This window comes from Mus musculus, chromosome 6 (genome assembly GCF_000001635.26).
Source record: "Mus musculus strain C57BL/6J chromosome 6, GRCm38.p6 C57BL/6J".
NCBI classification, from domain to species: domain Eukaryota; kingdom Metazoa; phylum Chordata; class Mammalia; order Rodentia; family Muridae; genus Mus; species Mus musculus.
The window spans coordinates 81,984,078-82,006,683 of record NC_000072.6 but is presented as its reverse complement, the minus strand read 5'-3'; the positions used below and the strand labels follow the sequence as shown (position 1 = coordinate 82,006,683).

General features: G+C 45.3%; 1 long non-coding RNA gene across 2 annotated transcripts; it reads right to left on the bottom strand.

Moving 5' to 3' along the window:
- Positions 1-14,257: 14,257 nt before the first annotated feature.
- On the bottom strand, positions 14,258-22,363 carry Gm20383 (predicted gene, 20383). 2 transcript variants are annotated; one of them, NR_157233.1, is made up of 2 exons: positions 22,069-22,363; positions 14,258-15,283 (listed from the first exon to the last, which is right to left on the bottom strand). It is a non-coding gene; the product is annotated as a predicted gene, 20383 (long non-coding RNA). The 2 variants fall into 2 exon arrangements; NR_157232.1 differs by lacking the exon at positions 22,069-22,363 and adding an exon at positions 15,630-15,843.
- Positions 22,364-22,606: the final 243 nt, after the last annotated feature.

Genomic DNA, 22,606 nt, shown 5'->3' with positions numbered 1-22,606 from the left:
TTCTGATTATTATGTGTCGGGAGGAATTTCTTTTCTGGTCCAGTCTATTTGGAGTTCTGTAGGCTTCTTGTATGATCATGGGCATCTCTTTTTTTATGTTTGGGAAGTTTTCTTCTATTATTTTGTTGAAGATATTAGCTGGCCCTTTAAGTTGAAAATCTTCATTCTCATCAATTCCTATTATCCGTAGGTTTGGTCTTCTCATTGTGTCCTGGATTACCTGGATGTTTTGAGTTAGGATCCTTTTGCATTTTGTATTTTCTTTGACTGTTGTGTCGATGTTCTCTATGGAATCTTCTGCACCTGAGATTCTCTCTTCCATTTCTTGTATTCTGTTGCTGATGCTCGCATCTATGGTTCCAGATCTCTTTCCTAGGGTTTCTATCTCCAGCGTTGCCTCGCTTTGGGTTTTCTTTATTGTGTCTACTTACCCCTTTTAGTTCTAGTATGGTTTTGTTCATTTCCATCACCTGTTTGGATGTGTTTTCCTGTTTTTCTTTAATGATTTCTACCTGTTTGGCTGTGTTTTCCTGCTTTTCTTTAAGGGCCTGTAACTCTTTAGCAGTGCTCTCCTGTAATTCTTTAAGTGACTTATGAAAGTCCTTCTTGATGTCCTCTATCATCATCATGAGAAATGTTTTTAAATCTGGGTCTAGATTTTCGGTTGTGTTGGGGTGCCCAGGACTAGGTAAGGTGGGAGTGCTGTGTTCTGATGATGGTGAGTGGTCTTGATTTCTGTTAGTAGGATTCTTACGTTTGCCTTTCGCCATCTGGTAATCTCTGAAGCTAGCTGTTTTAGTTGTCACTGTTAAGAGCTTGTTCTTCAGGTGACTCTGTTAGCCTCTATGAGCAGACCTTGAGGGTAGCACTCTCCTTAGTTTCTGTGGGCAGAGTATTCTCTGCAGGCAAGCTCTCTTCTTGCAAGGCAGGTACCCAGATATCTGGTGTTCGAACCAGACTCCTGGCAGAAGTTGTGTTCCATTCACTAGAGGTCTTAGGATCACGTGTGGAATCCTGTGTGGGCCCTTGCGGGTGTCAGGCGACTCAGCTGGCAAGGTAGCCCGGGGCTCGAGTGGAGTGGAAGGGGTTTGTGCCCCAGATCAAGCCCGGGTAGCCTGCTTCCCTATGTACCGCAGTCTCAAGTTCCGCGCGATTGGATTGGGGCAGGCGCTGTGTTCCACTCATTAGAGGTCTTAGGGTCCCGTGGGGAGTCCCGTGTGGGCCCTTGCGGGTGTTGGGCAAGACTCTGCTGGCAAGGTAGCCCGGGGCTCGAGTCTCGAGTCGAGCGGAAGGGACTTGTGCCCCAGATCAGGCCCGGGTAGCCTGCTTCCCTATGTACTGCAGTCTCAAGTTCCGCGAGATTGGATTGGGGCAGGCGCTGTGTTCCACTCACCAGAGGTCTTAGGGTCCCGTGGGGAGTCCCGTGTGGGCCCTTGCGGGTGTTGGGCAAGACTCTGCTGGCAAGGAAGCCCGGCGCTCGAGTCCCTGAAGGACTTCTTGATGGTGATTACCAGAATGAAGAGGGCAGTGAGGCAGCTTAGCAAGTAAACAAACGTGATGAGCAGAGTTGAATTCCCCAAACCACAGTAGAAGGAGAAAAACTGTCTCCTCAGAGTTATTTCCATGTGAACCACGGGCACCCTCACACCCATAGCCAAATACCCAAATCAACAAAAATTATAATAATAATAACAAAACTTTTAAATTCACTATCTTATCTCTGCATAGGGAAAGGGGGGGGGGTAATGACTGCATTGGGCATTACTTTCATGACATTAACTAGTCGTTTGCTAATCCTGGAGTGGATGCATAAGCAGGCTGGAGAGACAGCTCAGTCAGCTCAGAGCTTGCCTTTCATGAACGAGGGCTTGGCTATTAAACAAGCTAGGTGTAATGATAGTGCACACCTACAATTCCAGCAAAGGAGAGGCAGAGGTAGGTGGACCCGTGGGGTTTGCTGGCCAGCCAGCCTAGCCTACTTAGCAATTTCCAGCCAGAGGTACCCCATCCTAAAAACTAAAAGTACAAAGTACCTGAGGAATGACATGCAAGGGCATCCTCTTTACACCACAAACTTGTCCACACACATGCACACAAATGCACACACACACACTTGCACGCAAAAAGATGCATGCACATGTATCTGATATTTGGGTTAAAGAAACCTTGGACATGTTTGCTGAGGGACTTCCTGGGTGAAGGAGCTACACTGTTGAATGGCAGCCATGCTTCCTTCCAAGATGGACACCATATCCTACTACCCTGTTCGATGCAGAAGGCACAACTTTCAGAGGTTAGGCTAGAGAGACCCCTGACTGGCCCATTCTGGTCCACCCTTCCCTCTGTCTCACACTCTCAAATCTGCAGCTTTCTCCAATATCTGAAGTTGGCTTTGATAGCCTCTTGGAGTGGGATGAGATACAGGAGGCAATACTGCAGGCTCCAGGGGACACCACAGGCATTGCTCGTAAAGCCTTTCAGGAATATTTTGGTGACCCCTAAAGTGCAATTTTCCTGGTGTTATTATAAAACTGCCAGCTTATTTCTGAAGGAAAAACAAACAAACAATCTGGCTTTGTGTGCCTCGTCGATGTGGTTTTGTGGCGCTGAGTTCCAGGAGGCAGCCAGGGCTAGCATAACATCTTAACATCCTGTAATAGCCCTGCTGAGTCCTTCATGAGATACCCTTGGGACTCACCCATCTCTGTAATGAAGAGGTAGGTGTGTGTGTGTGTGTGTGTGTGTGTGTGTGTGTGTGTGTGTGTGTATACAGGAACATGTCATACATGGCAAGTATTTTTTTTCCATTTTTTATTAGGTATTTAGCTCATTTACATTTCCAATGCTATACCAAAAGTCCCCCATACCCAACCACCCCCACTCCCCTACCCACCCACTCCCCCTTTTTGGCCCTGGCGTTCCCCTGTACTGGGGCATACAAAGTTTACGTGTCCAATGGGCCTCTCTTTCCAGTGATGGCCGATTAGGCCATCTTTTGATACATATGCAGCTAGAGTCAAGAGCTTCGGGGTACTGGTTAGTTCATAATGTTGTTCCACCTATAGGGTTGCAGATCCCTTTAGCTCCTTGGGTTCTTTCTCTAGCTGCTCCATTGGGAGCCCTGTGATCCATCCATTAGCTGACTGTGAGCATCCACTTCTGTGTTTGCTAGGCCCGGGCATAGTCTCACAAGAGATAGCTACATCTGGGTCCTTTCAATAAAATCTTGCTAGGGTATGCAATGGTGTCAGCGTTTGGATGCTGATTATGGGGTGGATCCCTGGATATGGCAGTCTCTACATGGTCCATCCTTTCATCTCAGCTCCAAACTTTGTCTCTGTAACTCCTTCCATGGGTGTTTTGTTCCCAATTCTAAGGAGGGGCATAGTGTCCACACTTCAGTCTTCATTCTTCTTGAGTTTCATGTGTTTAGCAAATTGTACCTTATATCTTGGGAATCCTAGGTTTGGGGCTAATACCCATTTATCAGTGAGTACATATTGTGTGAGTTCCTTTGTGAATGCGTTACCTCACTCAGGATGATGCCCTCCAGGTCCATCCATTTGCCTAGGAATTTCATAAATTCATTCTTTTTAATAGCTGAGTAGTACTCCATTGTGTAGATGTACCACATTTTCTGTATCCATTCCTCTGTTGAGGGGCATCTAGGTTCTTTCCAGCTTCTGGCTATTATAAATAAGGCTGCTATGAACATAGTGGAGCATGTGTCCTTCTTACCAGTTGGGGCATCTTCTGGATAAATGCCCAGGAGAGGTATTGCTGGATCCTCCGGTAGTACTATGTCCAATTTTCTGAGGAACCGCCAGACTGAATTCCAGAGTGGTTGTACAAGCCTGCAATCCCACCAACAATGGAGGAGTGTTCCTCTTTCTCCACATCCACGCCAGCATCTGCTGTCACCTGAATTTTTGATCTTAGCCATTCTGACTGGTGTGAGGTGGAATCTCAGGGTTGTTTTGATTTGCATTTTCCTGATGATTAAGGATGTTGAACATTTTTTCAGGTGCTTCTCTGCCATTCGGTATTCCTCAGGTGAGAATTCTTTGTTCAGTTCTGAGCCCCATTTTTTAATGGGGTTATTTGATTTTCTGGAGTCCACCTTCTTGAGTTCTTTATATATGTTGGATATTAGCCCCCTATCTGATTTAGGATAGGTAAAGATCCTTTCCCAATCTGTTGGTGGTCTTTTTGTCTTATTGACGGTGTCTTTTGCCTTGCAGAAACTTTGGAGTTTCATTAGGTCCCATTTGTCAATTCTCGATCTTACAGCACATGCCATTGCTGTTCTGTTCAGGAATATTTCCCCTGTGCCCATATCTTCAAGGCTTTTCCCCACTTTCTCCTCTATAAGTTTCAGTGTCTCTGGTTTTATGTGAAGTTCTTTGATCCACTTAGATTTGACCTTAGTACAAGGAGATAAGTATGGATCGATTCGCATTCTTCTACATGATAACAACCAGTTGTGCCAGCACCAATTGTTGAAAATGCTGTCTTTCTTCCACTGGATGGTTTTAGCTCCCTTGTCGAAGATCAAGTGACCATAGGTGTGTGGGTTCATTTCTGGGTCTTCAATTCTATTCCATTGGTCTACTTGTCTGTTTCTATACCAGTACCATGCAGTTTTTATCACAATTGTTCTGTAGTAAAGCTTTAGGTCAGGCATGGTGATTCCACCAGAGGTTCTTTTATCCTTGAGAAGACTTTTTGCTATCCTAGGTTTTTTGTTATTCCAGATGAATTTAAAAATTGCTCCTTCTAATTTGTTGAAGAATTGAGTTGGAATTTTGATGGGGATTGCATTGAATCTGTAGATTGCTTTTGGCAAGATAGCCATTTTTACAATGTTGATCCTGCCAATCCATGAGCATGGGAGATCTTTCCATCTTCTGAGATGTTCTTTAATTTCTTTCTTCAGAGATTTGAAGTTTTTTTTTTCCATTTTTTATTAGGTATTTAGCTCATTTACATTTCCAATGCTATACCAAAAGTCCCCCATACCCAACCACCCCCACTCCCCTACCCACCCACTCCCCCCCTTTGGCCCTGGCGTTCCCCTGTACCGGGGCACACAAAGTCTGCGTGTCCAATGGGCCTCTCTTTCCAGTGATGGCCGACTAGGCCATCTTTTGATACATATGCAGCTAGAGTCAAGAGCTCAGGGGTACTGGTTAGTTCATAATGTTGTTCCACCTATAGGGTTGAAGATCCCTTTAGCTCCTTGGGTACTTTCTCTAGCTCCTCCATTGGGAGCCCTATGATCCATCCATTAGCTGACTGTGAGCATCCACTTCTGTGTTTGCTAGGCCCCGGCATAGTCTCACAAGAGACAGCTACATCTGGGTCCTTTCAGTAAAATCTTGCTAGTGTATGCAATGGTGTCAGCATTTGGAAGCTGATTATGGGGTGGATCCCTGGATATGGCAGTCTCTACATGGTCCATCCTTTCATCTCAGCTCCATACTTTGTTTCTGTAACTCCTTCCATGGGTGTTTTGTTCCCACTTCTAAGGAGGGGCATAGTGTGCACACTTCAGTCTTCATTTTTCTTGAGTTTCATGTGATTAGGAAATTGTATCTTATATCTTGGGTATCCTAGGTTTTGGGCTAATATCCACTTATCAGTGAGTACATATTGTGTGAGTTCCTTTGTGAATGTGTTACCTCACTCAGGATGATGCTCTCCAGGTCCATCCATTTGGCTAGGAATTTCATAAATTCATTCTTTTTAATAGCTGAGTAGTACTCCATTGTGTAGATGTACGACATTTTCTGTATCCATTCCTCTGTTGAGGGGCATCTGGGTTCTTTCCAGTTTCTGGCTATTATAAATAAGGCTGCTATGAACATAGTGGAGCATGTGTCCTTCTTACCAGTTGGGGCTTCTTCTGGATATATGCCCAGGAGAGGTATTGCGGGATCCTCCGGTAGTACTATGTCCAATTTTCTGAGGAACCGCCAGACTGATTTCCAGAGTGGTTGTACAAGCCTGCAATCCCACCAACAATGGAGGAGTGTTCCTCTTTCTCCACATCCTCGCCAGCATCTGCTGTCACCTGAATTTTTGATCTTAGCCATTCTGACTGGTGTGAGGTGGAATCTCAGGGTTGTTTTGATTTGCATTTCCCTGATGATTAAGGATGTTGAACATTTTTTCAGGTGCTTCTCTGCCATTCGGTATTCCTCAGGTGAGAATTCTTTGTTCAGTTCTGAGCCCCATTTTTTAAGGGGGTTATTTGATTTTCTGAGGTCCACCTTCTTGAGTTCTTTATATATGTTGGATATTAGTCCCCTATCTGATTTAGGATAGGTAAAGATCCTTTCCCAGTCTGTTGGTGGTCTTTTTGTCTTATAGAAAGTGTCTTTTGCCTTGCAGAAACTTTGGAGTTTCATTAGGTCCCATTTGTCAATTCTCGATCTTACAGCACAAGCCATTGCTGTTCTGTTCAGGAATTTTTCCCCTGTGCCCATATCTTCAAGGCTTTTCCCCACTTTCTCCTCTATAAGTTTCAGTGTCTCTGGTTTTATGTGAAGTTCCTTGATCCACTTAGATTTGACCTTAGTACAAGGAGATAAGTATGGATCGATTCGCATTCTTCTACATGATAACAACCAGTTGTGCCAGCACCAATTGTTGAAAATGCTGTCTTTCTTCCACTGGATGGTTTTAGCTCCGTTGTCGAAGATCAAGTGACCATAGGTGTGTGGGTTCATTTCTGGGTCTTCAATTCTATTCCATTGGTCCACTTGTCTGTCTCTATACCAGTACCATGCAGTTTTTATCACAATTGCTCTGTAGTAAAGCTTTAGGTCAGGCATGGTGATTCCACCAGAGGTTCTTTTATCCTTTAGAAGAGTTTTTGCTATCCTCGGTTTTTTGTTATTCCAGATGAATTTGCAAATTGCTCCTTCTAATTCGTTGAAGAATTGAGTTGGAATTTTAATGGGGATTGCATTGAATCTGTAGATTGCTTTTGGCAAGATAGCCATTTTTACAATGTTGGTCCTGCCAATCCATGAGCATGGGAGATCTTTCCATCTTCTGAGATCTTCTTTAATTTCTTTCTTCAGGGACTTGAAGTTTTTATCATACAGATCTTTCACTTCCTTCGTTAGAGTCACGCCGAGATATTTTATATTATTTGTGGCTATTGAGAAGGGTGTTGTTTCCCTAATTTCTTTCTCAGCCTGTTTATTCTTTGTGTAGAGAAAGGCCATTGACTTGTTTGAGTTAATTTTATATCCAGCTACTTCACCGAAGCTGTTTATCAGGTTTAGGAGTTCTCTGTTGGAATTTTTAGGGTCACTTATATATACTATCATATCATCTGCAAAAAGTGATATTTTGACTTCCTCTTTTCCAATTTGTATCCCCTTGATCTCCTTTTGTTGTCGAATTGCTCTGGCTAATACTTCAAGTACTATGTTGAAAAGGTAGGGAGAAAGTGGGCAGCCTTGTCTAGTCCCTGATTTTAGTGGGATTGCTTCCAGCTTCTCTCCATTTACTTTGATGTTGGCTACTGGTTTGCTGTAGATTGCTTTTATCATGTTTAGGTATTGGCCTTGAATTCCTGATCTTTCCAGAACTTTTATCATGAATGGGTGTTGGATCTTGTCAAATGCTTTTTCTGCATCTAACGAGATGATCATGTGGTTTTTGTCTTTGAGTTTGTTTATATAATGGATTACATTGATGGATTTTCGTATATTAAACCATCCCTGCATCCCTGGAATAAAACCTACTTGGTCAGGATGGATGATTGCTTTAATGTGTTCTTGGATTCGGTTAGCGAGAATTTTATTAAGAATTTTTGCATCGATGTTCATAAGAGAAATTGGTCTGAAGTTCTCTATCTTTGTTGGATCTTTCTGTGGTTTAGGTATCAGAGTAATAGTGGCTTCGGGCTTTTTTTGGCTGGGAGACTATTAATAACTGCTTCTATTTCTTTAGGTGATATGGGACTGTTTAGATGGTCAACTTGATCCTGACTCAACTTTGGTACCTGGTATCTGTCCAGAAATTTGTCCATTTCGTCCAGGTATTCCAGTTTTGTTGAGTATAACATTTTGTAGAAGGATCTGATGGTGTTTTGGATTTCTTCAGGATCTGTTGTTATGTCTCCCTTTTCATTTCTGATTTTGTTAATTAGGATTTTGTCCCTGTGCCCTTTAGTAAGTCTAGCTAAGGGTTTATCTATCTTGTTGATTTTCTCAAAGAACCAACTCCTCGTTTGGTTAATTCTTTGAATAGTTCTTCTTGTTTCCACTTGGTTGATTTCACCCCTGAGTTTGATTATTTCCTGCCGTCTACTCCTCTTGGGTGAATTTGCTTCCTTTTTTTCTAGAGCTTTTAGATGTGTTGTCAAGCTGCTAGTATGTGCTGTCTCCCGTTTCTTCTTGGAGGCACTCAGAGCTATGAGTTTCCCTCTTAGAAATGCTTTCATTGTGTCCCAAAGGTTTGGGTACGTTGTGGCTTCATTTTCATTAAACTCTAAAAAGTCTTTAATTTCTTTCTTTATTCCTTCCTTGACCAAGGTATCATTGAGAAGAGTGTTGTTCAGTTTCCACGTGAATGTTGGCTTTCCATTATTTATGTTGTTATTGAAGATCAGTCTTAGGCCATGGTGGTCTGATAGGATACATGGGACAATTTCAATATTTATGTATCTGTTGAGGCCTGTTTTGTGACCAATTATATGGTCAATTTTGGAGGAGGTCCCGTGAGGTGCTGAGAAGAAGGTATATCCTTTTGTTTTAGGATAAAATGTTCTGTAGATATCTGTTAGGTCCATTTGTTTCATAACTTCTGTTAGTTTCACTGTGTCCCTGTTTAGTTTCTGTTTCCACGATCTGTCCCTTGATGAAAGTGGTGTGTTGAAGTCTCCCACTATTATTGTGTGAGGTGCAATGTGTGCTTTGAGCTTTACTAAAATGTCTTTAATGAATGTGGCTGCCCTTGCATTTGGAGCGTAGATATTCAGAATTGAGAGTTCCTCTTGGAGGATTTTACCTTTGATGAGTATGAAGTGTCCCTCCTTGTCTTTTTTGATAACTTTGGGTTGGAAGTCGATTTTATCCGATATTAGAAAGGCTACTCCAGCTTGTTTCTTCAGACCATTTGCTTGGAAAATTGTTTTCCAGCCTTTCACTCTGAGGTAGTGTCTGTCTTTTTCCCTGAGATGGGTTTCCTGTAAGCAGCAGAATGTTGGGTCCTGTTTGTGTAGCCAGTCTGTTAGTCTATGTCTTTTTATTGGGGAATTGAGTCCATTAATATTAAGCGATATTAAGGAAAAGTAATTGTTGCTTCCTTTTATTTTTGTTGTTAGAGTTGGCATTCTGTTCTTGTGGCTGTCTTCTTTTTGGTTTGTTGAGGGATTACTTTCTTTTTTGTTCTAGGGCGTGATTTCTGTCCTTGTATTGCTTCTTTTCTGTTATTATCCTTTGAAGGGCTGGATTCGTGGAAAGATATTGTGTGAATTTGGTTTTGTCGTGGAATACTTTGGTTTCTCCATCTATGGTAATTGAGAGTTTGGCCGGGTATAGTAGCCTGGGCTGGCATTTGTGTTCTCTTAGTATCTGTATAACATCTGTCCAGGCTCTTCTGGCTTTCATAGTCTCTGGTGAAAAGTCTGGTGTAATTCTGATAGGCCTTCCTTTATATGTTACTTGACCTTTCTCCCTTACTGCTTTTAATATTCTCTCTTTATTTAGTGCATTTGTTGTTCTGATTATTATGTGTCGGGAGGAATTTCTTTTCTGGTCCATTCTATTTGGAGTTCTGTAGACTTCTTGTATGATCATGGGCATCTCTTTTTTTATGTTTGGGAAGTTTTCTTCAATTATTTTGTTGAAGATATTAGCTGGCCCTTTAAGTTGAAAATCTTCATTCTCATCAATTCCTATTATCCGTAGGTTTGGTCTTCTCATTGTGTCCTGGATTTCCTGGATGTTTTGAGTTAGGATCCTTTTGCATTTTGTATTTTCTTTGACTGTTGTGTCGATGTTCTCTATGGAATCTTCTGCACCTGAGATTCTCTCTTCCATTTCTTGTATTCTGTTGCTGATGCTCGCATCTATGGTTCCAGATCTCTTTCCTAGGGTTTCTATCTCCAGCGTTGCCTCGCTTTGGGTTTTCTTTACTGTGTCTACTTCCCTTTTTAGTTCTAGTATGGATTTGTTCATTTCCATTACCTGTTTGGATGTGTTTTCCTGTTTTTCTTTAAGGACTTCTACCTGTTTGGCTGTGTTTTCCTGCTTTTCTTTAAGGGCCTGTAACTCTTTAGCAGTGCTCTCCTGTAATTCTTTAAGTGACTTATGAAAGTCCTTCTTAATGTCCTCTATCATCATCATGAAAAATGTTTTTAAATCTGGGTCTAGATTTTCGGTTGTGTTGGGGTGCCCAGGACTAGGTGGGGTGGAAGTGCTGCGTTCTGATGATGGTGAGTGGTCTTGATTTCTGTTAGTAGGATTCTTACGTTTGCCTTTCGCCATCTGGTAATCTCTGAAGCTAGCTGTTATAGTTGTCTCTGTTAAGAGCTTGTACTTCAGGTGACTCTGTTAGCCTCTATAAGCAGACCTGGGAGGGTAGCACTCTCCTTGGTTTCAGTGGGTAGAGTATTCTCTGCAGGAAAGCTCTCTTCTTGCAGGGAAGGTACCCAGATATCTGGTGTTCGAACCGGACTCCTGGCAGAAGTTGTGTTCCACTCACTAGAGGTCTTAGGATCCCGTGGGGAATCCCGTGTGGGCCCTTGTGGGTGTCAGGTGACTCTGCTGGCAAGGAAGCCCGGGGCTCGAGTGGAGCGGAAGGAGCTGGTTCCGTGCGATTGGATTGGGGCCGGCGCTCTGTTCCACTCACCAGAGGTCTTAGGATCCCGTGGAGAATCCTGTGTGGGCCCTTGCGTTGTGTCAGGCAACTCTGCTGGCCAGGAAGCCCGGGGCTCGAGTGGAGCGCAAGGGGCTTTTGCCCCGGGTCAGGCCCGGGCAGTCTGCTTCCCTATATCCATGGCAAGTATATGGAGATGAATTTTGTGGAGTCGATTTTCTCTTTCCACATGTATGTGGGTTCTGGGAACCAAACTCAGGTGGTTGTGCCTACACAGAAAGCATCTTTACCTGCTGAGCCATCTAAGCAATCAAATGCCTGGCTTTTTAAAGAAGTGCATTCTGGGGCTTGAAGTCCAGTTCCCATGCTTGCACAATAATGAACTGATCACTTCCCCAGCCCCCACTACCCCAACCTTGATTTTTCTACTCAAGGAAAATGAACTCTTTGGGGATTTTCAGATATCTTCCTGAGGCTGTATTCTTGCAGCTGGTCCTTCCGTCAGCAACATCACTCCATACTCTTTATTTCCTCGTAAACATCTGCTCATTCTTCAAGATTTTGATTAAATGGTTCCTCACTTGAGAAGCCATCCAGACTTTCCCCAGGCAGTTTCCGTTAAGGTCCTTCTGTCCCATGGCAATGATTACCTTCTCATATGATAGCTGGCTTTTCACGAGCCTGCCCCTCTGCAGCAGCATCCTGAGGACATGGGCTGTGCTTCCTTTGTATCTGTAATGTTTAGCTTCATGCATGGGTTTCCAATTCTTCTGCTGCTTATTCATTCAATGACTGTATGTTGTATTTATCACCTACAGTGAGCTCAGTAAGGTTCCGGCGACATGTTGTGGCACACCACTGCCCATCTTAAAGCCAGGGTATATTGTCAATCATGGGGAGGCTCAAGCAGCTGCTGGGGAAGATAGGAGATATTACAGGAATAGTTGGAGGTCCTCTACTCAACCTTAGAGATTTCCATAAGATGGGAGGTGATAATGAGTCAGGAAGGCAGCCTGGGATCAAGGATGCCTCTGGTCCTGAAAAGCTGGAGAACAGAATAGAGAGTCGGCACAGAAAGGCTGGTGCTGGCTGTGGAAACAGACACCAGGGGTCTTGATAGTCAGCGGAAGAGAATGAATGTTATCCCCAGGACCTAATGAATCATAAGTGGTGTGTAGGGAGTATATGTGAGCACATGTGTGTATGGGTGTTCACACACTGAAGCGAGGTGGGCCACCAACTGTGCTTCTCTGCCACTCTCAGCCTTAGTGCCTTGAGTCAGGGTTCCTCACTGAACCTGAAGCTAGGCTAGTGGGCAGCAAACTCCATCAATCCCCCAGCCTCTGACCCATGACCCCTCTGTGCTGGGGTTTCAGGCAGGCATGGCGACCCTGGCTTTTTAATGTGGGTTCTGGGATTTGAACTTGGGTCCTCGTGCTTGTGCACAAATCATGAACGATCTCCTCAGGCCAAGTCAGAGGTATTTTAATTACTCTCCCCCTCTTCCCTCCTTACAATCACCTCTGTCTGTTTGTTTTGAATTTTTGAAAGAAGATCCCCATAATAAGTGAAACCACTAAGACATTAAAGCAAGGAGTTAAGTGATTTCTTCTCCTTTCTGGCCCTGAGGGTGTTGATGCAGTATAAAATCGCTTCTCATCATTGTTATAAATAAACCCAGATGCTAAGCAGATGCATTTTCTTCTATATCTTTACAAAAAATGGGAGCAGACTGTAACACCTCCTGAACACACACACACACACACACACACACACACACACACACACACACACACTCACACACTCACAGGCACACACACACGCAGACAATTTGCTTGTTGTATATAATCTATTAGCACTTCTCCACCTGTTTATGTTGCTGGTGAGAGCAAACTTTGTGTTTGTGTGGTAGCTGCATGCTAGAAGCCCCCACCCAGTTTTATAGTACCTTCAGCCATCTGCTCAGTGATGGGTAATCTTGCTTGTCTGATTTTTTCCCCCACAAAGTGCTTCTGCAGACACTCTTTTAAATATAGTCTTGAGCACGAAGCTTTCATAATTTGTTGAAAAACTGCTTTTCAAAAGAGAGTCGTTGTGGCAGTGAGTATGTGTTTTGAGCCTTAACAGACCTTGATAGATTATGCTTCCATAGTCTTTAGCAGCTCATACTACCAGTGTGGTGTACACTGCCAATTTGCTCTCATTCTAACGTGTTACTGCTCTTCTTGTCATTGTCAACCCAAGGAGTAAGGAGCTCAGCTTCCCTCTCTCTGGCTAATCCACCTCTACTCCATTTAAACCTTCATTTCCTCTCACGTGAACTGCCTCTCTCTCTCTCTCTCTCTCTCTCTCTCTCTCTCTCTGTGTGTGTGTGTGTGTCTCTCTCTCTCTCTCTCTCTCTCTCTCTCTCTCTCTCTCTCTCTCTCTCTCTCTCTTCCTGTTATATTTCACCTATTTAGACAGACTTTGGGCATGTTAAGAGCAAAATCCTTGTAAGTGTGTTGCAGAGATTTAGTTTGTCTTTTGTTTATAGTTAAGGTGTTTTCTTTTTGTTTGTTTTGGTTTTGGTGTTTTGTTTTGGGTTTTTTGTTTGTTTGTTCTTACAATTAAAAAGAAAAATTGTAAGGGCCAGAGATTTGGCTTGGTGGTTAAGACTTCTTGTTCTGGCTATGAACCAGAGTTTGATTCCCAGCACCCACTGACAAGTAGCTCACACTGCCTGTGACTGGGCTCTTCTGGCCTCTAAAAAACCTGTACTAACATGCACATACCCTAGACAGACAGACAGACAGACACACACACACTCAAAAAAAAATCCTAAAAGTAAAACATGGAGTCAGACACGATAGTACATAACTGTGCCTACTGAGGAAGCTAAGGCAGGAGGATTCCAAATTCAAATTCAAGGGCAGCTGGCCAAAGGTGAGACTCTGTCCCAAAATGGTTAAAAAGGGATTGATGGCGTGGATCCGAGGTAGAGCACGTTCTTAGTATATGTAAGATCTTGGGTTTAGTAACTAAAACCCAGGAAATAAATCAATCTCTCTCTCTCTCTCTTTCTCTCTCTCCCTCTCTTTCTCTCTCTCTCTCTCTCTCTCTCTCTCTCTTTCCCTCCCTCCCTCTCTCTCTCTCTCTCTCTCCTCTACCTATATCTAAAGTTTATGGGAATATATCTTTCCTCCTCCACTTAGAGTTTCAAGGATTCAATTATTAATGTCATTCCCTCTATTCCAGCCAAGCAAGATGGTTCAGTGGGTAAAGTCTCTTGCCTCAAAGTATGAAGACCTGAGTTCGAGTCTCAGAGACCTCATGGTAGAAGAAAAGAGCTGACAGCAATAGTTTCTCTTTGATCTCCATGTGTGCACAGTGACACATATGCCCTGCTCCCTCTAGATGAATTGATAAGTATAAATAAAACTTTTTTTTTTTAAAAATCGCCTCTATTTCAAAGTCATACAAATTTTTCATTAGGTTTCAGTTGAATATATTATATGAGCATTTACTTGTTTTTTAGGTCCACCCTATTTTTACACCAACCATCTTCTAAATGAATTATAACTTTCCCAATAAGCTGAAAAGAATATTTCTAACAGGTATTAAGTATGTATACTGGCCAGGTGTTGTGGTAAATGCCTGGAGCCCCAGTTCTATGGAGACTGAGGCAGAAAATTACAAGTTCAATGTCTGAAGCTTGAGAATAAGACTTTGACTCAAAAACTACAAACAAGCAAGCAAACAAACATATTGTGTCCATTCCTAAATTCAGGGGATAATTTGGTCATATGTGTGTCTGACAAACAATCACTGTCTTAAATTTTAATATTTTTAAAGGTAGCTGCCCCCAGTTTTCCTCTTCAGAGATGTCAGTTAAAGCCCTGTTATACCACCCAACTGTAATTATGTTTGTTAATTAAATAAATCTTGCACTGACTAGATAAGGAGTTCAAGGCCAGTCTGGACTACACAAGAATCTAAAAAAATAAAATAAAATAAATGAAGACAGAGATTATCCAGCAACTCTTAAAGGTCAAGGAATCCCACAGACTACCAGCAACCAGCCTATTGGTGCCCTCATCTTGGCTTTGCTCAGCCTCCCCAGGGAGATGATAAGATGCTGTCCGTGGGTCCATCCCGGCTGAGGTACTTGGTTACATACAGAAGGTCAGCATACGCAGCAGCTGGACAGGAATGAAGGCAGAAATCCGTCCAATGTGAGTAAGTCCTTCTCTCTTCAGGCCAGCCACTGATGGGGCCATTAGGAAGCCAGCAAGACGAGCCTCACAACGTGCACTTGGCTGCAGAAGCGTTGATGTAGCAGAGAAATGGCTCTCAGTGTGGGATGTAGCAGAACAACTTGGGACGCCCTGCTGCAGCCCTCAGCCTGGGGGCTCTGCCTTCCCGGTGGGTGGCTTTGTGCCCAAGCTCAAGCCACTCAGCCATCGCTCTGCAAACAACGTGTATTTCGTTACTTAGGCAGTAATTTATTTTGGACACATGGTCTCCTGTAGCCCAGGTTGGCCCTAATTGAATTCGTATGTATCGAAGAATGACCATGAAGTGTGAGTCTTCCTCCTTCCACTTCCAAAGAGCTGGGGTTCCTGGCATGTGCCACCATACCCAGGCTTAGGTGATCAGGGCTTTGAGCACGTTACGTGAACACTCTAAAGCCTTGGCAATGCCCCAGTCCTGCCTTGATAACTCTCGAAGCTTAAGGCAGTGAAGTGCCCATGATTTATTCTCAAATGATTCTGCCCCCACCCCACCCCCACCTCCTGTCTGGCTTCCCGTACCACACAGCCATCCAAATGTCTCTGCAACATGAGGAAATGTCCCATGGACATCCATCTGTCCTCTTGCGCTGACTCTGGTGTCGGCACTCCATCCTGTTTATTGACTGGAGGAACTGTAGACTCGCAGGGAGTCCCCGGTTCTTACAAGAGAGAACCCTTGTTCTTACTGTGTCGACCCTGTGTCCATCCAGCCCTTCAGGACTCAGGGTCTCCTGAGCTAACTACTGCAGCAAGGCATCCAAACTTCGTTCCTCCACCACTCCCTCCTGTCAGCTCCCTCAGACAGGCCACACAAAGGAGGCTTAGCAGCTCTGAAGTCTCCCTGGAATGCAGAGCCAGCCTCCTCAACCCCCAAAAGAGCGGTAGACCAAACTCAGAGGGCAAACCCCACACTGAGAGAGCGGCTCTCTTTCCTTGTGTTTACACGCGAAGCTTCTTCCTTAGAAAACCAAAACGAAACAAAACAAAAACCAAACCAGAAATTCACCTCATAACGATTGTCCCGGAGAAGGCCTGTAAAGGGACCTCAGTAAGTTCCAGAAACTTCTAAATATGGAAACTGCACTGGGGCAAGCAGTGGGGGAGAAACGTGGAGTCATAGTGGGGATTCTGAGAGCTGGGAATGTGGAACTCGGGCCCAACTTGGCTCTTAAAAAAGAACCCCAGCACTCATTAATTGGCCCTAAAATCCACCGAGTAAAAAGGAAAAATAAATGAGCTCATTAAACGCGGAAGAAGGGACGACCTGACCTGGAGGCTTAAACAAGGAAATGCCCAACACCCGCTTAGAAAAACAAGGGGGTGCTGGGCTCATCAGACCCGTGGCCCGGAGCAGAGACTGCCCTGTCCAACGAAGCTGCCTCATCTGTGCCACCCTGTGAGGCTCACCCACCCTCAGCTGCAACCAGGCAGGCTAGGACCCTGCAGCACCCCGCAGCCAGCCAGAATGGTTGCTGTGGTTGACCAGGTCTAGTGGTCTCCTGCGCAAACTCAGAGCAATCAGTTGAGAAATACAGTGGGGAATCAATCCCGGGAGAATGAGGCACTCCAGAGAGAATTTTGACTTCAGCCAGATTGTTGGTAACTAACTGCCTGTGACAACTGGAGCCTTGGGTTTGGTTTAATAAGAGCTGTTCATTCTCCTGCATCTTTCCTGTCCTACCCATTACCCCCCCCCCCTCCCCGCTTACTATCACGGAGCTGGTCTTATGCTAGGCACTGGGGGGGGGGGGGGAGGGAGCTGACTCGGGGGGTGGGGGTGGGGTGGGGCAGTGGGGTGGGGGGCGTGGGGGAGGGAACAAATGTACTCTTACAGCTCTGCCCAGCCTATAGATCCCTGGCTCCCAACTGAAGGTTTACTACCTGAGTCCACTTTAGATTGGAGGAATTCTGCAGGCTCCCTTTGGCCTTCTTTGTTCTTTGTGGGTCTTACTGTTTTTTTATTATTCTTTTTTTTTTCTGAGAGAGAGAGAGAGAGAGAGGCATATACCTGTGTATGTATGCATGTATGTATGTATATATGTATTATGTGTATGCACATACTCACATAGAGCCTAGAGAATTAATGTTGCCTTCCTCCATTGTTTTCAATGAATCTAGTCTCTCACTGAACCTAGGGCTTGTGATGTGACTGACAGGCCATTGGGCAACCCTCATCTTCTCTCCCCATTCTCCTTCCTTCTGCACTCAAGCGCTGGGGCTGCAGAAACAAGTGGAAAACTCTGTCTTTTCCATGGAGGCTAGGGATTCAAACACTTTACCCACTGAGCCACCTCCCCAGCTCCTTATCATTAAGCTTATTTATGATGGAGTGAGTTCCGCAGTGACATGTTCATAGACACACACCTCTGTCCTCTGCTCTCCGCAGCCCACCCCATCCCCTTTCCCCTGTCTCCAGTTCCTTCCCTGCCTAGGAGATCACCCACTGCAAGGTTCAGGAATAGCACAAGGGAGGACAGAGGAGGGGTGGGGTGTCTGCCCGCTGTGTGTTTCTGGGAACGAAAGCACTGTCTATGGGCTGGGGACAGAGCTTACCTCAAGTGCTCAGAGCCCTAAATGGAGTATAATGGTTCAAGCTGATAATCCCAGCACTGTGAAGGGGAAAGAAGGATATTCAAGGTCATTGTAACTGTATATCAAAGAATACATAAGGCCCCCTTTCAAAAATATAAACAATAAGAAGACTAGGGAAATGGTCCAGTAGATATGTGCTTGCTACATGGGCATGAGGACTGGTACCCCAAATCCAACATAAAAAAAACTGGTGCCTCCAGAAGGAGAGACAAGGAGAGAGTGGGTCCCCTGGGAAAGACTGGCTAACCAGCCTAGCCCAAATCTGTGAGCTCTGGGTCCAGTGACAAGCCTCAGTAAGTAAGTGGAGACCAGCGGAGAGGGTACCTGTCCTCAACCTCGGCCTCCAGAACCAGAAGTCGTTCCATGAGGCAGGGTCCCACAGGCAGAGGGGCTGGGGGTGAAGGCTGGGTATTTGTGAGCCTGTGAATAGGTTGTGGGTGTGTGTTCATGTACATATGTATAGCCATGTGCATGTGTGAGTGTGCAGACACATGCGTGTGTGACTTTGCCTGTGTGCATACATGCGCTTGCAACCCTGGCAGAGGCTCATGGAGCAAAGACAAGAGGAGGACAAACAGGAAACCCACCCACTGCCATGCCAAAGAAGCTATGGGGTTCCTGCTGGCTTTGTTCCATCCACTGAGTCCCCATGGGGACTCTGTGACCCAATGATGCTCCTGGCTGACTCTCGGGCAAAGCTATCCTTTGTCTAAACTTGACACCTCACAGAGAATCCTGTATTCCAGCAAGATCTAGCCCAACTACTTCTCTTCACCCCCCATTTCTAATGTGCACACCAACCTCAAGGAGAGTCATGTAATCAAGGGAACAGAAATTGCCTGAGCCTTAAGGTCCTGAGCCCCAACTCCGCTAACGAGCTGTGCGGCTCTTAACTGTTCGAGTAACCTTCTCCTTCCTTGTCTATAAAGTAGCTTTAATACTGTCTATCAAATAAAGCAGTCATTGGGATTAGAAAGAGCCTTCCCCAAATACCCTCAGCCACTGTTCAGATGGCAACTGACACTATCCTAAATTGGAGCTGTGTGCCACCTCTGCTGCCTTTGGTTACTGGCTCCTCCTCCATGGGGCGGGTTGTGGCCTGGTTCTTGGCATGACAGCCAGGACTTTCTGTGACTTCCATTTAGGCCACAAAAACACTGGGTTCTCTGCTTGGCATCTCCAGGGAGCTTACCCTCAGCTTCGCAATGCTTTATAACTAATTGTCATGCTCCAACAAGCCTTTGGAATCCAAAGTCACTTACTTTATGGGGGTCAGATGGCTACATCAGTTTCAGGTCTGCTTTCAAGGTCAAGGCTACAGACTGTTCTGGATGTTAGGCATACGAGTTGCAGTTCCCTCTTAAACTCTCACCAAGCCAGGGTGATTTACAGGAAGGGTGCACACGAAAGATTTAAAATTTGTAGTCCCCTTGTCTGGGGAGAAATGTGCGGTGATCTTAGGCCTTGTCAGCCAGGTCTGCAGTGGAGGGGGGTGGAGGAGGAAAGAGACTCCCTGGAAGTCCCTCCAGGGAGTCCCCAGAAACTTTCTCAAAAGTTCATGTGCTACCAAGGGAGGTGATACCAGGATCCTTTTTGTTCTGAGCTAGAAACAAAGACTCACTGGGCAGCACAGGGCTCCTGGGACCAGCTGGCACCTGGGTGATGGTTGTGACTCAACTGAACGACAACCTCGTGAGCTCAAGTGGGGTCACTCCTGGACAAGGTTTCTGCTCAGGGAACAGTGGCTGTGCTTGCTTGCCCGCAGGGACAAAAGCCGCTTTGTGAAAGGCCCCGGGACTGTGAGGAGGCGCCACCGTGCGGTGGCTTGAGGAAGAGCGCCTCTTTTGGCTCTCAGGAAGGGGTGACTCAAGAAGCAGAAGTGTGTGTGTGTGTGTGTGTGTGTGTGTGTGTGTGTGTGTGTGTGTGTGTGAAGGCTCTTTGCTACTGTAATTGACAAAAACAAAAGGCTGTGTCCTCCTTTGCATTTCCAGTGGGAAAAAAAAACAATCCTTACTCCATCCAGCTCCAACCAGTTGCTTCCCCTTAAAAAGCAATGATGTAAACACAATCCAATTAGAATAAAGTAGTGACAAGCTTGAAGGTGTTCTGCGGGTGGGTGAATGACCCGAGTATGGAATGGAACGTAGAGGTCAGAAGTGACACATAGGTGTCACGTGGTGGTCAGAGGGCACTTTCAGGAGTCAGTTCTCTCTTTCTGTCACATGGGTCCTGGCATCCAACTCTTCAGTTAATCCCTGAGCCATCTCACCAGGCCTCTTGCTTCTTGTTCTCATTTCTCACCTTGATAGCCCTGTTAGAAGATACTTTTCCTGCCTCGGTCAAAAAAGAGGAAGTCAGTTGGCAAATGCTCTTTGGAAATGTAGTTTGTAAAGGAGAGAAGCCATGGGGCTTAGAAGGCGAACATGAATCTTGCCAGCAGCACTCAGTGCTAGGGACCAGGGTGGGAGGATCAAATCACAACATCACACATGGGCACCCTACGCCTGAGCCATGCCAATTGTGATCGTCCAGTACGTTGAGGACTCCAGAGAGCCGGATGGTCTAGCAGGATGCTGGGGGGAGCATCCGCACCTGCCTGCTGGGGAGTGGTAAGTGAAGACATTGTAAAAGAGGTGACACTGAAGCTGGAACTTGAAGGATGAGTCAGGGGTAAGGGCATAAAAGGGAAGGTAGGTAGGGTTGGGAAGACTGGGAGGACTGGCTGGCTGATGGGAGACTGGGCTGGAAGACAACGAACCTGGAGACAATGGCAAACAAATAACATAATTATTCATCACGTAATTCATCACACCCTTTGGTGTTTCCTTATTGCTTAATGGAGGCACCCTTAGTTCCTTGCAGGAATATGAGAGTCTGCTCTCCTCCGTTGGCCTCAGCTTAACCTCTAGCGTGCCTGAGACTCCATGCACCTAGCACCCCTACCCCTCCGTAAGCATATAGAGTGCACAGTCTCCCCTTTGGTGCTTCTGATGGTTTGTATATGCTTGGCCTACGGAGTGCACTGTTGGGAGGTGTGGCCTTGTGGGTGTGAGCTTTAATACCCTTGTCCTAGCTGCCTGAGAGCCAGTATGCTGCTAACAGCCTTCAGATGAAGATGCAGAACTCTCAGCTCCTGCACCATGCCTGCCTGGATGCTGCCATGTTCCTGCCTTGATGAAAATGGACTGAACCTCTGAACCTGTAAGCCAGCCCCAATTAAATGTCCTTATAAGAGTTGCCTTGGTCATGGTATCTGTTCATAGCCATAGAACCCTCTAACTAAGACAGAGCTTTTGCCTAAACCAAATCTCTCTGTGTGCCATAATTGGCAAGATTTAAGTTTGACACTACCTGATCTGCAAATGTCTCCAGTTCCACTGGATAGGTGACAAACCTCTCTGACTTCCTCCTAGATCTACTCACTCCACTCTTATGCTTGCCTTCTTGCATTTGTTCTCTAATTGGCAACGCCATTAGTTAGAGCATCATGGGTACCATCTGCATCTGCCAGAACTGTCCCCCGAGTGCCTCCAAACTACCTGATGCAAACCAGGCACTCAAAACACCCAAGAGGGAGGCAGAAGTGTGATTCCATTTGTGGCTTGCTTGTCTAGTGTGTACTAACCCCTTAATTCAATCCCAAGAGCCTGATAAGCGAGAAACAGCAGCAACACCAGCCTGTTGTCCCAGCTCCGGGAAGGTAGAAGGAGGAGGATCAGAAATCCAAGGTTTGGACAGATGAGATTGCTCAGTAGGTAAAGGCACTGGCTGCCAAGTCTGAAGACCAGAGTTCAATCTGCTAAACCCATATTGTGGAAGAAGAGACACCAACTCCCACAAGCTGTCCTTTATGTCCACACACAAAATGTGAAGCATGTGTGGCTGTGCACATACACATGCATGAACAGTTTTAAAGGTCAGGCATTGGTGGTACATACCATTATCCCCAGCATTCTGACAGCAGAGGCAGGCGGTTCTCTGTGAGTTCAAAGCCAGTCTAGTCTACAGATCAAGGTCCAAGCTAGTCGGGGCTGTATAGTAAGATCCCAACTCAAAAAAAATTTTTAAAAAAAGGAAGGAAGGAGATCATTTTCAAATCCATAGTGAGTTCAAGACCATCCCATGATAAATGAGGCCCAAACGTGGAAGACTGTAGCAAGGAAGAGAGCAGCCACAATATGGTGTCAGGTCTCCACTGGGACTCCTTCATACACCCCTGGCTTTACCAGAACTCAGAGAACTTTGTAGGCTCACCCTATACATGGGCTCACTCTGAAAGCAGCCTTTGTACTTTCTGTGAGGCCACTTTCCCTTTTAGAATCCACCCCCTTGAAGACCCTGCCATGAGGAGGGTGGCGATTCTTACCTTCCCCAGCCTCAGTGGGCTCCCAGGAGCTGCTGTCACAGCTGCGGGACACAATCTGCTTCTATCCCAGGAGCCGCTGTCACAGCTGCGGGACACAATCTGCTTCTATCTTGCATAGCTCCAGAAGGCTCTTCTGCTTGTTTGTTTTTCTCATGAATGCTCAGATTAGCTCTCCAGGTTGCAGCTAAATCTACTACAAAGAAGAGTGGGAAGGGCTTGCTAACGGGCAACTACAAGATTTGTCCCCCAGATGCCTGGGACCACATTCTTCTGTTTACCTTGGCACAATGGCAGAGCTGTTCCTCAATGGCCTAAATGTCACCTCAATCCTCTCTTGTCTATCCCTCTTCCACCCCCTTTCACCTCCCTCCCCAAGGCTTCAAAACCAAACGAAGCATGAGCAACCGCATCAGCTAACCCCTGGCAAGCATAGCCACAGATGTTAAAGGTACATGCTCACTGACACGGGAGAGTGCCTCTGACATCTTATTTTAAATTGATAAACATGTGTTATGTTAATACAGAGAAAAGGAGACCA